Here is a 15,961-nt window from a genome sequence, read left to right as displayed (position 1 = left end):
GTTGGAAACCCTAATTAGGGTTTAGAAAACCTTGATTTTGGAATCATGGGCTTGGACTTATCGGGACCCACGTTTGGGCCATTGGAATTGAATTATTAATCATACTCGAGCATACTATGTGATTTACCCAATGGATTGATAGACTTAATGAATTAAGTCATTAATGAGTTAAGTGAGAAACACTTAACCCTAATCGTCATTTTATGTGAAAACCCTAGTTTCACTTGGGCTTTGTGTTGGTCTTTTCTATTCAGCTTTGGTGTTTTGGGCCAATAATGGGCCATCCAAGAACAATTATATGGACTAGAATAATTGGATGGGCTTTAAGGTAAGGCCTATATGAGGGTTTGGGCCCAATTTAGAAAATTGGACCATAGATGGGCCATAGTTTGGGCCTCAATGATTATATAATATTGAGCCATTAGAATGTTGAATGTTTGGACTGGACTAAATGGTTGGGCCTTATGGTAAGACCTTTCAAAAAGGTTTGGGCCCAATTTGGAAAATTAGGCCATGTGTTGGGCTTTGACTCATAGTTGGCTTTTGGGCCTTGGGCTTGAATCAAGCCAAGATGGGTAATATAGCATGCTACTCCAAGAACTAATGGTTATGTGTTGGGATCCAATTATTAATTGGGTGATGTTTTGATATTGACAGTTCGGGAATCTATCATCCAGCAGCTGGGATTGTGTCTACGGGACTTCATCAGTGTGAGGTAAGTTACCTTCCAGTAGAGGTGGGTCTAAGGCACCAATGCCAACCCACCAGTAGGTGATTATGTATGAGATGATTGCCTTTGTGATAATTTTCTGGTTTGTAACTATCTGATATCCTCTATGTGCTAGGATGCTTTGATATATATGTTAGTAGTAGTAGGGGTGAAATAGTCTCCAGATACCGATTGAAAGATACCGAAGGGGTAGTCAGTACCTATGCATGCCTAGCAGTATGTTTATGATATGATGTTATGTGATAGTGGTAGTAGTGGGAATAGTCCCCATATCTGGTCGATAGGGCTAAGGGGTAGGTCGAACACCCTGGTATGTCTGACAGTATGATTATGTATGTTTCTATGTGGTAGTAGTAGGGGGTGAAATAGTCTCGTAACCGGTTGAGATAAACCGGAGGGGTAGGTCGGACACCCTGGTATGTCTGACAAGGGTAGGTTAGGCACCTTGGTATGCCTAGCAGGGGTAGGTTGAGCACCTCGATATGCTCAGCAAGCTAGTTCGGGCACCAAGATATACCTGACATGGGGTAGGTCGGGCACCCCGGTATGCCTAACAGTATGTGATTGTATGGTATGTGGTATGATATGGGAACTCACTAAGCTTCGTGCTTACTGTTTGCGGTTTTGGTTTCAGGTACTTCGTTTTCAAAGGAAAGGAGTCGGCGATCGCAACGCATCACACTATGTTTTGCGCACATGAGATCCTTGGGATTACACTCTGATATTGTTTTATGATAATATAATTTGCTTATTGACACTTTGGTTTTGACATGATATATTATTATGAATGTTTTTATACTGTTGGTTTATATAATAACTTAATTAAAATGAAATTTTTGCTCTTGAATTTTGGGATGTTACAATTGCACACATAGATTTATTTATTCTTGTTCACCGTTTCCTAAAATGACTAGCTCGAGTTCTAGATAACTAATCATTTGATTTTAACCACTACTAGAAAACATCCCTTTAATGACGCGTAAACAATGACGCTCTGATAGAGGACGCGCATTTGTGCGTGCCCTGAAAAATAATGTCACTTTTGCAAAATTTGAAGGATAGAGGACACACATTTGTGTGAGCCCTAAAATTATTATCCCATAAAAAAATTACAAACACAAAGGGCACCTCTGTGAATGTCGCTTTATAAACTTTTACTCAAAACGCGTATTCTGAAATGAAATCCTTTAAAATTCTAATTTTGAAATACCCCGCTTCAAGATATCCCTTCACTCTCTTCTTCCCTTCTCTGTACAAACCCTAATCAACATACCATCTCTGCTTCAAGGCATGTACGTAACCTTATATTTCTCCACCACCTTCAACTTGTTTTCGAAATAAAATTTCTCCATGAGAACCACTGTCTCACCAACCGATGCCGCCCTGATCAGCATAAAGAATCTGAAAACATGAAATTGAAGGGACAAGTCTAGGGATTTTTTCAAGAACACACACTTATGGCTATCTCTTTCTCTATTTTTTTCTCTCTCTCTCTCTCTCTCTCTCACACACACACAAAATTGAAGGGACGATTCTAGGGATTTTTTTCAAGAACCATTCAAAACGTAAATACCATATCGATACTCACCCTTACGCCATTGAATATCATCCATTGTCAACCCCATCCTTCGTCGTTGATATCTTCCATCGTCAACTCTTCCACCGTCAGTCAGCATCCATTTTCTACTCTTCTGCTGCTAACATAGACCATTGCCAACCCTTCTGTCTTCAGTTTGCATCTTAGTAAGATATGTTTGTCAACTCGTTTTTCCATCGCCAACTCTTTTGTTGATTGTGTTTGTAAAGATTTGTGGTTTTTGTGTTTCTAATTTAGGTTTCTACACCTCAAAAAATTGTTCAGAGAGATCCAATGACTCCTCTCACTCACAACATCGTCAACTAAGAGTTTTGTGGCTCCTTACTCTCCTCCTTCTCTCCTCGTTGTTGTGGAAATCTTAAAATTGTTAAATTGACAAACAAAAAGCCTTATGATGTTTGTAACTGACAAAAGGAAATTTGGAATATTAAATAATATAAAACATGTTGGTATGTTTGCAGATTTTTCTTACATATTGCACACTGGTGACACTCTACTTTGCAAAAAAGATCCCTTTAGCACCAAAACAGCATTAAAATTTATCAGATTCTGCTCCTCTTCTTAACAATCATCAGCAGACTGGGTCTAAAAATTTAGACTCAAAACCCCTGACAAATTTTGGTAAATCATCTGAGGTTGAAGACAAAGATCAAGTTGAAACTTTTAATGATAATCCAGGGGCAGTTTTGGTCAACTTGTTGACTAGATTACGCGATTTACCAGTAGGGATGCATTCAGTACCTATTGTCATAGCTCTCACATGGGTAAGTTTTAAAAATGAAACTAAGGGTAAAAAGGTCATTTTGCTTTTATTTACTTTTTTATATATGCACATCACATGTGCAGTTGTCATGGTTCCCTTTTTTATTTTTGATATGAATTGGATGGTGAGAGTGGTTTATCATGGGGACCCAAAAGGAGATGTTGCCAAAGTTCAAGCTTATGATGAAGGTGTTAGAGAAGGTGCTTTTGGTTTGCTATTGAATTTAGTAAGAACAAGAGTTTTGCATTTTTATTTCCTTTTCTAAATTCTAAATAATCACTAAATTCATATTTATAATCATTTCTCTGACCATAATAAGTATTGGACAGGTGGTTCTTGGTATCAGCTCTAGCATGATTGAGCCAATGTGTCAGTGGATGGGTTCAAGGTTAGTCTGGGAGTTGAGCAACTTTATTGTGTTTGCCAGTATGTCAGGGATAGCTATCATTACCTTAATTTCTATTAAGCAATAATTTATTTAAACATGTAATTTTCGCAGCCTTAACAACTACTTAGACAAACTGTGGTGACTGTCAAGCATATTCAAACCATGAAAGGACAATTGTGATGGGTTTTATACAAATAATCCTATGTGTGCATGCAACCCTAGAGTTGGATCTATGTTATCACTATTAGTTATACAACATTATGAACATGTGAAGAACCCTAACAAGCTTCTAGGGATTTCGAAACAAAGAAAGATGAAATACATACCTCTTGTTGTTATATTGTAATAACAACTTAAATCTTGAATCTTCTTTTCTTTGAAAGCAAACGCCACAAGTGTCGCGCATCTAATGGCTCACAAACAAACCTAGCAACCAAGGATCACTATGGAGAGAGAAGGGAAGTGCAAAAATTCGGCTCTAAGTCTCTCTTGGAGTGCCTTAGACGAAATCCAACCCTATAGGGTTTATATAGGTGATAAGGAAGGTTTACGATAAGGCAGGTGTATCTTAGATAACCCTAATCCCTTAACTTCCTCCCTAAGGCTTCCAAGGCACCCTTAGAGCCCAAGAAAACCCTAGGACACTCTAGATTTCGTTCCCCAGCTCTAAGGGAGGTTCTAGAATGCTTCAATGTTCAACTTTTGAACATTGTCACCTTTAGTCCCTGCAGTTTCAATTAATTCCTTTAATCCTAAAATTAATTCCAAATTAATTTCTGATTAAATATTAATTAAAAAAATATGATTTCTAATCAATATATTATATCCATAATACATCAATAAATCATTTATCCTGATTTCAAATTAATTTATTAAACAAGTAATAAATTAATAAATCATTCTTCTCTCTCCAACAATTATCCTATTCCATTGCCAGGTTTGAAGGCAACCCAAAAGGACCATGCACAGCCGGGTCAAGTATTTACAAAATAGGGTTACGGGCTTAGACACTAATCCAACAGTCTCCCACTTGGATAATTCTGGTAACCATAAATTCAAGTACAACCTGTTTGGCAATCGTGGCTCTCAAAGACGCTGTCGAACTTTGATCTTATCAGTAACCTGTCCTTTAGAAAATGGATCATATATTCCTCCATTCTATATATTGTACAGACGTGAGACATGGATTCAAATTATTCTCTCAGTCTATGTGTTGTTTCCTGATTTTCGATTTACGACGACTGACTAATTGGACAAATCAAATTAGCCCTAGCCCAGCCGAGCAATTACGTTTGTCATCACTAAATCATCACGGGCCTACAAATATCACTTTTATCCCACTTTGGGTAAAAGGAACGGATAAACTTCAACTCAATGCATTCTTTCACTCACTCACCAAATCACACACAACAATATGCTTTATAACACCAAGTTACTGGTGCGTTTACATATTATCAATGTGTAACTGATTTGCAAGATAATACTCACACATCTCGGTTTCAAGAATACAAGATATTATCGTCTCACCAATTGCTCGTGATAAAATCCATGAAGCGATCCAAGTGAGTGTGGGTTTAATCCAATGCTCAAAATCATATTCATAAGCACTCATGAACGTTGCAGCAAACCTTTGCTATGTGTCACACCCCCAAACTAGAACGGTGGAATCGTTCAAGGGTGGATGACTTCATGTAGTATCGCAAAAATTGAATACATAGTAAAGAAAGTAATACAACCATCATATATATAATTTAAAAGTTTACATTTTTCACACCCCGGAAACCATAGGCGGAAACGTCTCCGGGGTGGACTACCACGTTGTGTATCAAATCTAATGTACATAGTATTCACAGTAAACAAACATTACATTACATATATATGAAAGTTTACATGTGTTTCAAAAGTAAAGTTATACAAATATACATATGCATCATATTAACAAAAGTTGAGACGAGTCTCCTACGCACTCCGTTTTCGCCAAAAGAGATCACCGGGTACCTGTCTAACTTGGACCTGAGAATACAAGCGGTTTGAAAATCAGCATAAAGCTGGTGAGTTCATAAGCGGTTTTGTTTTGTGAAACTGTATCGGTTTCCTTTAGTTTCCGAAAAGATTTGTTATCCAAGAAAATCCCATATTTTCTTATGTGAAGTTGGTTAAGTTATCGTTTGTTACCAATTCGGTTATGTATTGTATTTACCCCAGGAAAATCCCATATTTTCCTAATTGTAAGATCAATGGTATATCACAAAGTATAGTTTAGCACACAAAACTATATAATGAAAATCTTGGGATCACTATCCCGAAAGACATATAAGTTAGTTTGAGATATTCGAAAGTACGGTTCAAGATCATGGGACTATCATCCCGAACTAACATGAGATAACTTAATGTATGTATGTAAATATAGATTTGAAACCATGGGATCACTATCCCGAATAAGATATAAGTTTTAGAAACCATGGGATCACTATCCCGTATACGACATAGATTTAGAAACCATGGGATCACTATCCCGTATAAGATATAGATTTAGAAAAACCATGGGATCACTATCCCGTATAAGATATAGTTAAAGATCATGGGGAAGGACATCCCGTACAGATAGTAGACGTAAAACCATGGGATTACTATCCCGAATTAGATACCAATTAGTTTAGTTAATACCATGGGATCGCTATCCCGAAAGAGATATAAGAATAAACCATGGGATCATTATCCCGTATAGGACATAGATATAGAATAGTTCGATAATACCATGGGATCACTATCCCGAAAGAGACATAGAAACAATACCATGGGATCACAATCCCGAAAGAGACATAGAATATAGATACAAAACCATGGGATCACTATCCTGAACCCAAACTGTGAATAAGCTGTATTAATACATATTGTGAGTCGGGTAACCATACTGATACGACAACGTGACCTCCTTGACGTTTGTCAGACGTCGAACGATATCTTGAAATTTGTCACCCTAGGCGTGCCCGCCTAACTGTAGCTAGCAGTTAAGGTGTGGGATTGTCAGTCCCGAATAGATCTATTCACAAATTCCGCGCTCTCCCTCCAGGAGACTCTGGTTACACTTCCGGAGAGGATTTACTGATCATCCATAAAGGGTAGTGACTATCTCACAAGCTAGTACTAAACTATTCACAGGGTTCTTGAAAGATATTGACATACAGAAAGTTATGAAACAAAGTACAGTAAAGTGTAGATACATACATGAAATCATCAGTTAACATATTCAAATGATACGGAGATAAACTGGACAGACATAGTTTATCTAATAATTTAGTATAGATATTAGTATACGATAGAAAGCACAGTAAAGACCCCCAAATTATTCCCATAATAATTTGATTACTTTGATTGTTTCTTAACTAAAATCCATTTAGTTGAAATTGAGTAGTCATTCCTTATGCTCAGCATAATACATAAGGAGTAAAAGAGTTTATAGGTTTATCAAAGATTGTTTGAAACACATCAATGTTACGATTGGAAAACAGTTATGGTTTGCTTGTATTCCCCCCTGAAAACATTGAAAACAGTGAAAAAGCCGTAGGGGTATGAACTCACCGAACGAGGTACGAGACGATTTGGATGCTAAGAGTTGAGCCGGGACTTGTAAACGCACTAGGTTCCTAATTATGAAGTAAAGATACACATTTGTATCTAATTAGGACTTAGATTGATTGTCGGATAGGGACAATTGCTTCAGGTCGCGATAACACTCCGATACAAGTGTTTGGAGTGATCCGGGTGGCGTTTAGGGACATGAATGGCATAAGGGACTTGGGAAATGAGTTGGGACATCAAAGGAACACCCCCCTTAAGGGAGTTTACAGCCAAAACACCCTTCCCCATGAGTTTACGGCCGTAAACTCATGATGGGTGTTTTATGGTGTCACACCCCCGAACCAGACGGCGGAAACGTTCGGGGGCTGTCGTGACTCAATTGAATACCATAACATTGAATATATATGAAACATAACAACATTCGTCACCATTCATCAACATAGTACAACCAGTAGTGTTTACATATCGTACATTGTTTAAACATTACATTCCCCAAAAATTAAGTTGTTCAATTCATACAAAAATAAACCGCAACCGTCACTGGATATGATTTCCCTTGATTCACTGGCTCCCTGAGAATACAAGTATTTTGAAAAAACGTCAACATATGAAATGTTGGTGAGTTCATAAGTAGTGTTTGAAATCGAATGTTTGTATTGTTTGAAGAACCACCAGAAAATCCGATATTTTCTGAAAAGATAAGTTTCCGAAAACGTTTGTGAAGATCCATAGGTATGCTTGTTTGTTTCTATACTTGTAAAAAAATGTTCGTTTAGAATGTATGCATTTCAAATTTGTAAGTATTGAAAACCCTAGGAAAACCCGATGTTCTCCTAGTTCCTTGAATTACGTGATGTTACATTGAAACCATTGCATAGCGTATAGTGTCAGTCCCAGGCGACGTTGGAAGGTTTTCGAGCAGGATTATTTACTACAAACCCGCGTTACACAAACACCCAGTTTATAGTTATACTAACGACTCCGAAGGCGTCGTCAATACTAATCGCGTTATCCAATCGCCCTGACTAGGTGAAGTCCCACATCCGAAGAGAAAGAGGTCACGAAGACCCCGGTAACTCCATTAGCCGGTTGGGGGTAAAATGTACGAGGGGTCCCCGACCCGCCTCGCATGAAATGTAGACTTTACTAGCAATACCAAAGGACCCTTGGGGACCGGTGGTATACAAGCCATTGAAAGTCCATTTACGTTGTGTCGGATCGGTAAAACCCAACACACCGTAAAAAAAATGTCTTCGGGCCTTAAGATCAGGTCATTGGGCTAGCTAGGCTCAACGAACAAGATTTTACACTTGTGGGGCCCAAAGATGGTGCGTAGACGTCTGTGCACACTCGCATGTATATGTAATACCAAACGTTACTTGTATGAATCGTAGTGTCGTAGTGTTAGTAGTTGTAGATTTCTATTGGCTCGAGACCGAGCCAATTCGTTTAACAACGACTTTTGGGTATTGTAATGTATTGTATTTCGTCGATAGTCGCGGTGCAATTATTTGATCAAATTGTGTACATTGAACTAGCCTTGAAATATTCCTGTTTTCAGCCCCTCATTATTTGTAAAATTTACATTTTCAACCCTTTTTATTAAATACTTCCCGGTTTGGTCCTTAAACTATTTTTCTTGACATTTTAACACCAAAAATTATTGAAATTAATATTTTTCAGCAAATTTTTCGTAGAAACAGTTTAAGTCCTTGAAAATGCAGTTTTCTCGGTTTTAATCCCTTCTTTTCGCAACTTTGACAATTTTGGCCCAAATTGGAAAATTTTTGCAACTTTGGTCCTTTTTAAATTTAAAAAGCATTTTAAACCTTTGAAAAGGATTTGGAACACTTATAGTCTGCTGTTTTACAGAATGTTACAGTTTTGGCCCTCCAAAACAGAAAAATTCGCATAATGGGTCTTATTGGGCCGAAATTTTCATTTTTAGCCCATTAAGCTTGGAATTTATGTTTTTAATCCCCTAAATGAGTATATTTCCAGAAATTTATTTATGGAAACTGTTTTGGCACACTTCATCCATCAGAATCTGTGAAATGTCAATTTGGGCCCTTATTTTTGCATTTTTCACATTTTAGGCCCAAAATTTGTGTTTTTAACCCAAAGAAAATTATTACTAAACCACTTAGCCATTTTTCTTGAAATAATTTGTGTTTAGAAATAGATTTGAAGCTAAAATCATTTAACACAAGATATATCTCGGTTTTGATGGGTTTTAAGGCTAGATCCAACATAAAAACACATAAAAGCATACATATAAGCATGGAAATCATACAAGGCATACAAAACACATATTACACTTTCACTTGTATTCCCCCCCCCCCCCCCCCACAAAACTCATAAAAACAGAAAATAGGGGGTATGAAGCTCACCTTGGGGTGTTGATTCGGTTTTGCAAGGAAAAATGGAAGGAAAAATGAAGTGTTTTTGGCCTTAGCTCCCTTTGATGAAGATCTCGAGTTTTGAGATGGTTCTAGGATACAAGATCACGATTTTTGCATAGATTAGGAAAGGATCTTGATAACAAAAGAATTTAAACCATAGATCTATGCATAATCTTACCTTAGATGAAGAATTTTGTGGAGATTTCCTCTTGAATGCTTCCTAGAACTCGAGATTTTTGAGTGGAGAGGGAGAGTTGTTCTTGAGTGATCTAGAGAGAATTTGAGATATTTTTGGTGTGTGTATGTGTGTATGGCCGAGAGTGAGAGAGAGGAGAGAAGAGAGGTGATATTTGAGGTGATGTGCATGGAGAAATGAGATTAATGCATGGATATCCTATGGGTAAAGATGAGGTGTCATTTGCAAGTCAATTCTCTCTTGGATTTGGGCCTTGGGCCGAGAATGTGAAGGGAAAAAGGAAAAATTTGGGCTTTTGCCCCTAAGCCCACTATTAGAGGTAGTTTAGGGTATTTATTGGCCTTATAAAATAAAATTGTGATTTTTATGCTTTATTAAGCTATGTTAGGTTAAATTATGGATCAAAGCTTGTGATTTATTTCATTCTAGGCCCAATATGACCTAAAATGTTGAAATAAATTAGTGTGGGTCCAATTAGAGCCCAATTAGGGTCCTAAGCCCATGATAGTCCAATTGGAAGCTTATTGGTCCATTTGGATCCAAATAGGAAGTCCTAGTCCAAATGGACTTAACAAGAACTTCTAGGGTCTCCAATTGTTTGATGACTACTTGTAGTGCTTGCATATTGTATTTGATTGAAGTTTTTGATTCACATTAGGTTGAATGTATAGATTACATGACACAAAATTTCCAGTTGTGACATCATCCCCCCGTTAGAGGGAATTTCGTCCCGAAATTCTGTTTGAAAACTAGATTTGAGAATGCTAGAATAGGTGAGGGTACTTCTGCTTCATTTGATCTTCGCGTTCCCACGTGAATTCTGGACCACGCTTTGCGTTCCACCGTACCTTCACGATCGGGATGCGACTCTGCTTAGTACGCTTCACCTCCCTGTCCATGATTTCGATTGGCTCTTCGACGAACAGGAGATTCTCATTGATTTCGATTTCGTCAAGAGGAATGACTAGGGTTTCATCTGACAGGCACTTTTTCAGATTAGAAACATGGAACACGGGGTGTACACCGTTTAGCTCTGCAGGTAGTTGTAGTCTGTATGCTACTGGACCTATTCGGGCGACGATTTCGAAAGGTCCAATGTATCGCGGGTTCAGCTTTCCCCGTTTTCCGAAACGTATAACCCCTTTCCAGGGTGAGACCTTCAATAATACTCGATCACCGTCCTGGAATTCTAAGGGCTTTCGCCGTTTATCAGCGTAGCTCTTTTGCCGGTCACGCGATGCCTGTAATCGAGCTTTGATCTGGACAATCTTTTCTGTGGTCTCGCGAATGATTTCCGGTCCCGTTAATGCCTTGTTTGGCGCATGTGTTCTTGCTAGCTGGGTGTCACCTACTTCAGCCCAACATAACGGTGATCTACATTTACGCCCGTACAGTGCTTCGAAAGGGGCCACCTTAATGCTCGAATGATAACTATTGTTATATGAAAACTCGATCAACAGTAGGTGGGTATCCCAAGACTTTCCGAAGTCTATCACACATGCACGAAGCATGTCCTCAAGCGTCTGAATGGTTCGTTCGCTTTGACCGTCCGTTTGTGGGTGATACGCGGTGCTCATATCAAGATGAGTTCCCATGGCCTTGTGGAGCGACTGCCAAAAGCGTGACTTGAACCTACTGTCCCTATCCGAGATGATAGATTTTGGCACTCCATGAAGTCTTACAATCTCTCGTAGGTACAAACGCGTCAGCCTCTCCATCTTGTAGGACTCTTTGATGGGCAGGAAATGGGCAGATTTCGTCAGTCGATCGATGATTACCCATATGGTGTCCAAACCGTCCGGCGTCTTGGGCAGCTTGGTCACGAAGTCCATAGAAATCCCCTCCCATTTCCACTCAGGGATTGCCGGTTGCTGTAACAATCCGGAAGGTTTCTGGTATTCCACTTTTACCTTGGCACACGTAAGGCACTTACTAACATAAGTTGCGATTTCCGCCTTCATGTTAGGCCACCAATAGTGCTGCTTAATGTCCAAATACATCTTGTCCGAACCAGGATGGATGGAGTATCGTGTCTTGTGGGCTTCCTTCATAACGATCTCCCTGAATCCTCCGATCTTTGGAACCCAAATGCGGTTCATGAAGTAGTATACCCCATTCTCTTTGACTTCCAGGTTCTTCTCCATTCCGCGTAATGCCTCGCTAACTCTATTTTCCGTTTTCATAGCCTCTGCCTGGACTGATGCAATTTGAGCGGTCAGATGAGAATGAATGGTTATCGAGTGTGTTTTCGCACGGCGATTTGTGTACTCCTTCCGACTTAATGCGTCAGCTACCACGTTGGCCTTGCCTGGATGGTACTTGATCTCGCATTCGTAGTCGTTTAACAACTCCACCCATCTTCGTTGTCTCATGTTCAGCTCCTTCTGATTCAAGATGTGCTGGAGGCTCTTGTGGTCTGTGAAGATGGTGCACTTTGTACCGTACAGGTAGTGCCTCCAAATTTTTAGGGCGAAGACCACGGCTCCCAGTTCTAGGTCATGGGTTGTGTAATTTACTTCGTGCGTCTTTAGTTGACGGGACGCATATGCTATCACTCTTCCACGTTGCATGAGAACGCAACCTAAACCTTGATTTGACGCGTCACAGTAAACTACAAAATCTTCCGTTCCTTCGGGTAGAGATAGTACAGGAGCGCTACAAAGAGCTTGCTTCAAGGCTCGAAACGCAATCTCTTGTCGGTCTGTCCACTTGAATGGCACACTCTTTTGCGTAAGCAAGGTAAGTGGCTTGGCGATCTTTGAGAAGTTTTGGATGAATCTCCTATAGTAGCCTGCTAGGCCTAAGAACTGACGAATTTCTGTGGGCGTAGTCGGAGTTGCCCATCCTTCCACAGCTTTGACCTTAGAGGGATCCACATGAATTCCATCTTGGCTAACTACGTGACCGAGAAAATTCACGCTCCGTAGCCAAAACTCACACTTAGAGAGTTTGGCGTAAAGCCTTTCCGATCGCAGCGTCTCTAGGACTTTTCGGAGATGTTGGCCATGCTCCTCTTTGCTTCGAGAATAGACGAGGATGTCATCGATAAACACAATGACGAAGTTGTCCAAGAACGGTCGACAGATTCGGTTCATTAGGTCCATAAATGCGGCGGGTGCATTTGTTAGACCGAAGGGCATTACGACGAATTCATAATGTCCATAGCGGGTTCGGAAAGCGGTTTTAGGAATATCTTCTTCTCGGACCTTGAGTTGATGGTATCCGGACCGTAGGTCTATTTTAGAAAAATAGCTAGCTCCTTGGAGCTGGTCGAATAGATCATCGATTCGTGGGAGTGGGTAGCGGTTTTTAACAGTGAGTTTATTCAACTCTCTGTAATCGATGCACATTCTGAAAGATCCGTCCTTCTTTTTGACAAAGAGCACCGGAGCTCCCCACGGCGAGTAGCTAGGTCGGATAAATCCCTTGTTCAGAAGCTCACTGAGTTGGCTGGACAATTCCTGCATTTCAGCAGGTGCCAATCTATATGGTGATTTAGCGAGGGGAGTTGCTCCTGGGACGAGGTCGATTCGGAACTCAACCTGTCTCTCTGGGGGTACTCCTGGAAGATCTTCAGGAAACACGTCCGGGAATTCACACGCTACCGGAATGTCTTGGATGTTAATTTCTTCTTTAGCCTTGTCCACTATGTGGGCCAAGAACGCTAAGTTGTTCTTTCGCAGATGTTTTTGTGCTTTGATGCATGAGATAAGACGAAGACTCGTGCTAGGTTTGTCTCCGTAAATTACTAGGGTTTCGTGATTCGGGAGACGAAGGCGAACGGCCTTCTCGTGGCACATAATCTCAGCATGGTGGGGGCTTAACCAATCCATGCCGATAATCACATCGAAACTCCTAATTGACACTGGCATCAGATCTATTCGTAAGACGTGTTGGTTAAGGGTTAGGGTACATCCGATGTAGATCTCCCTAGTGGATTCGGTTTTCCCATTGGCCATTTCCACCGTATAGGTTTCATTTAGCTTCTGGGGTTGTTGTTTTAATAAATGTTTAAACTTCTCGCTTACGAAACTTCGCTCCGCTCCGGTATCAAATAAGATGCATGCATAAGCGTGGTTTAGGAGGAACGTACCGGTCACAACTGCGGGGTCCTGGACTGCATCACTCTGACCCATAGTCAGCATTCTTCCTGCTCCTCTGCTTCCTGAGTTGTTGTTGTTGTTAGGGCAGTCTCGACGGAAATGTCCCGTCCTTCCACACCCGAAACAGGTGTGGCTAGGCCCTGCGTTGTTGCCGCCGGCATTGGTGTTGTTGGTATTGCGGTGGTTGTTGTTGTTGTTCTGGTTGTTTCCCTGACTCTGGTTCTGAGAAGGATAAGTCCTGCAGAACCTTGCAGTGTGTCCCCTTCGGTTGCAACCGGTGCAATGGAACTCCCTACATTCTCCTTGGTGATGGAAACCGCACTTGTTGCATTTGGGATGATTACCGGAATAGGGTTTTGAAGTATTTGAAGCAGCTGAGGCTGGAGCATGTGATGTGACTGGTACCGGCGCAGTGACAGCGTGAACTGCCACCGTTTGCTGCTTTTTAGAGGTCTCGGGACCCTGACGCCCCTTCCTCTTGTTGTTCCATCCTTTCTTACCATCACTCTCCTTCTTCTTCTCAGTCTCTACCGGTTTCTCGCCCTTTTTGTGGTTATGATCGTATAGCCTCTTTGCCAATCTCTTCGCACTGTCAAAAGTTTCAGGGTTCGCAGCTATCACGTTCCCTTGAATGGGGGATGTCAGTCCCCAAATGAATCGTTCAATCTTCTTTCCCTCTGATGTGATCATACCCGGGCACAACAGAGATAGTTCGCTGAATCTCGATATGTAAGCATCGATGTTCCCATTCTGCACCGTGAGATTCCATAGTTCCTGCTCCATCTTCTGTATTTCGCCTCGGGGGCAGTACTCGGCCGTCAACATCTCTTTCATTTCTGTCCAGGGAATAGAGTTGGCGACAGGAAGTGTCATAGCTTCTACATGACCATTCCACCAAGTGAGTGCTTGGTCCACGAAAGTGCAGGCCGCGAACTTCACTTTCATCTGCTCGGGGCACTCGCATATCTCGAATACCGACTCTACCTTCTCGATCCATCGCTTCAGGGCGATCACTCCTCCGGTACCGTTGAAAGTTCGGGGTTTAGCGTTCGCAAAGTCCTTGTAGGTGCACGTTTTAGTGAGTCCTTGGTTCGTCCCGTTGTTCGAACTTCCGGATCCTTGCCCGTTACCTCCTCCGTTGTTCCCTCGGTGAAGTTGTGCCATAGCCGCTGTGACTGCAGCAGACACGGCTGCCTGGAAAGCAGTGGAGTCAACTTCCGGCGGGGTTGGTTCGGGATTTCCGCGAGTAGCTGGGCGAGGCATCTTTCTGTCACGAAACGGAAAGATGTTGAGTGTACGTGGTTTCCGTGAGGTGGCGACTCTACTAACTAGGTGTATGGTACGAACCTAAACGTTACTATCATCAAGCATACAATCATAACGTCTCAACACATAACAACTGAGAATATCATAGCAAAACACACAAAAGTTTATTAATATTATCCGCATTTAGTACAAGAAAATTTGCTCGTAGGAGCATACATAAGTAACGCTAATCCGACAGCATAACGGCTCCATGAGTAGTGTAGTCACTTAAACATAGAGCCGGAGTACGTAACATAGTTCCTAATGATCTATTATGATAAGTCTACCCCTAACCGCGATGAGCTGTGTCCGGAGGTGGTGCCGAAGTCACATGCCGAAATGTTGCGCCAGTAACTGCGCCATCTCTGCCATGTCTCCAATAACCTAATCCCTCTCATGCTCTGTTCGCACCGCCCGAGCTTCCATAGCATACAGCTGTTGTCGCAGTGCGACGACCTCAGCTTCGAGGGAACGGTTCTCTCTTGGGGGGTTCACTGGTGGAGCGGGGTGATCGTGTTGTGCTACGTCCTCATATGGCGGGATGGGGTCCTGGTCCCCAGCCTGACCTTCCTCGTCGTCACTGTCGATTCCTCCAAACTCGTAGTCAGTGTCTACGTATTCATCGGGTCCGACATCGTGTGCTTCACCTGGATTTTCTCCTGGCTCATCCACAAGCATCCCGTGAGCTACTAAGGCCTGATAATACTGGATACCCTGCTGCTCCCCCTCCTCCTCTAGCCACCCGTTGTTTCCCTGATTAGGGAAGTAGGGGTCTCCCGGGTGATGAAAGCCAGCCATGCTGTCTGCGCAAGTACGTAAATATGCTAACATTATCCTAGGATGCTATGACTATGGTACAGACTAAGCAAACATTCTCTTTTTGGGTGATAAAGGG

The sequence above is a fragment of the Lactuca saligna genome, chromosome 8 (assembly GCF_052625555.1).
Source record: "Lactuca saligna cultivar CGN05327 chromosome 8, ASM5262555v1, whole genome shotgun sequence".
NCBI lineage: Eukaryota > Viridiplantae > Streptophyta > Magnoliopsida > Asterales > Asteraceae > Lactuca > Lactuca saligna.
This window is presented reverse-complemented; position numbering follows the sequence as displayed.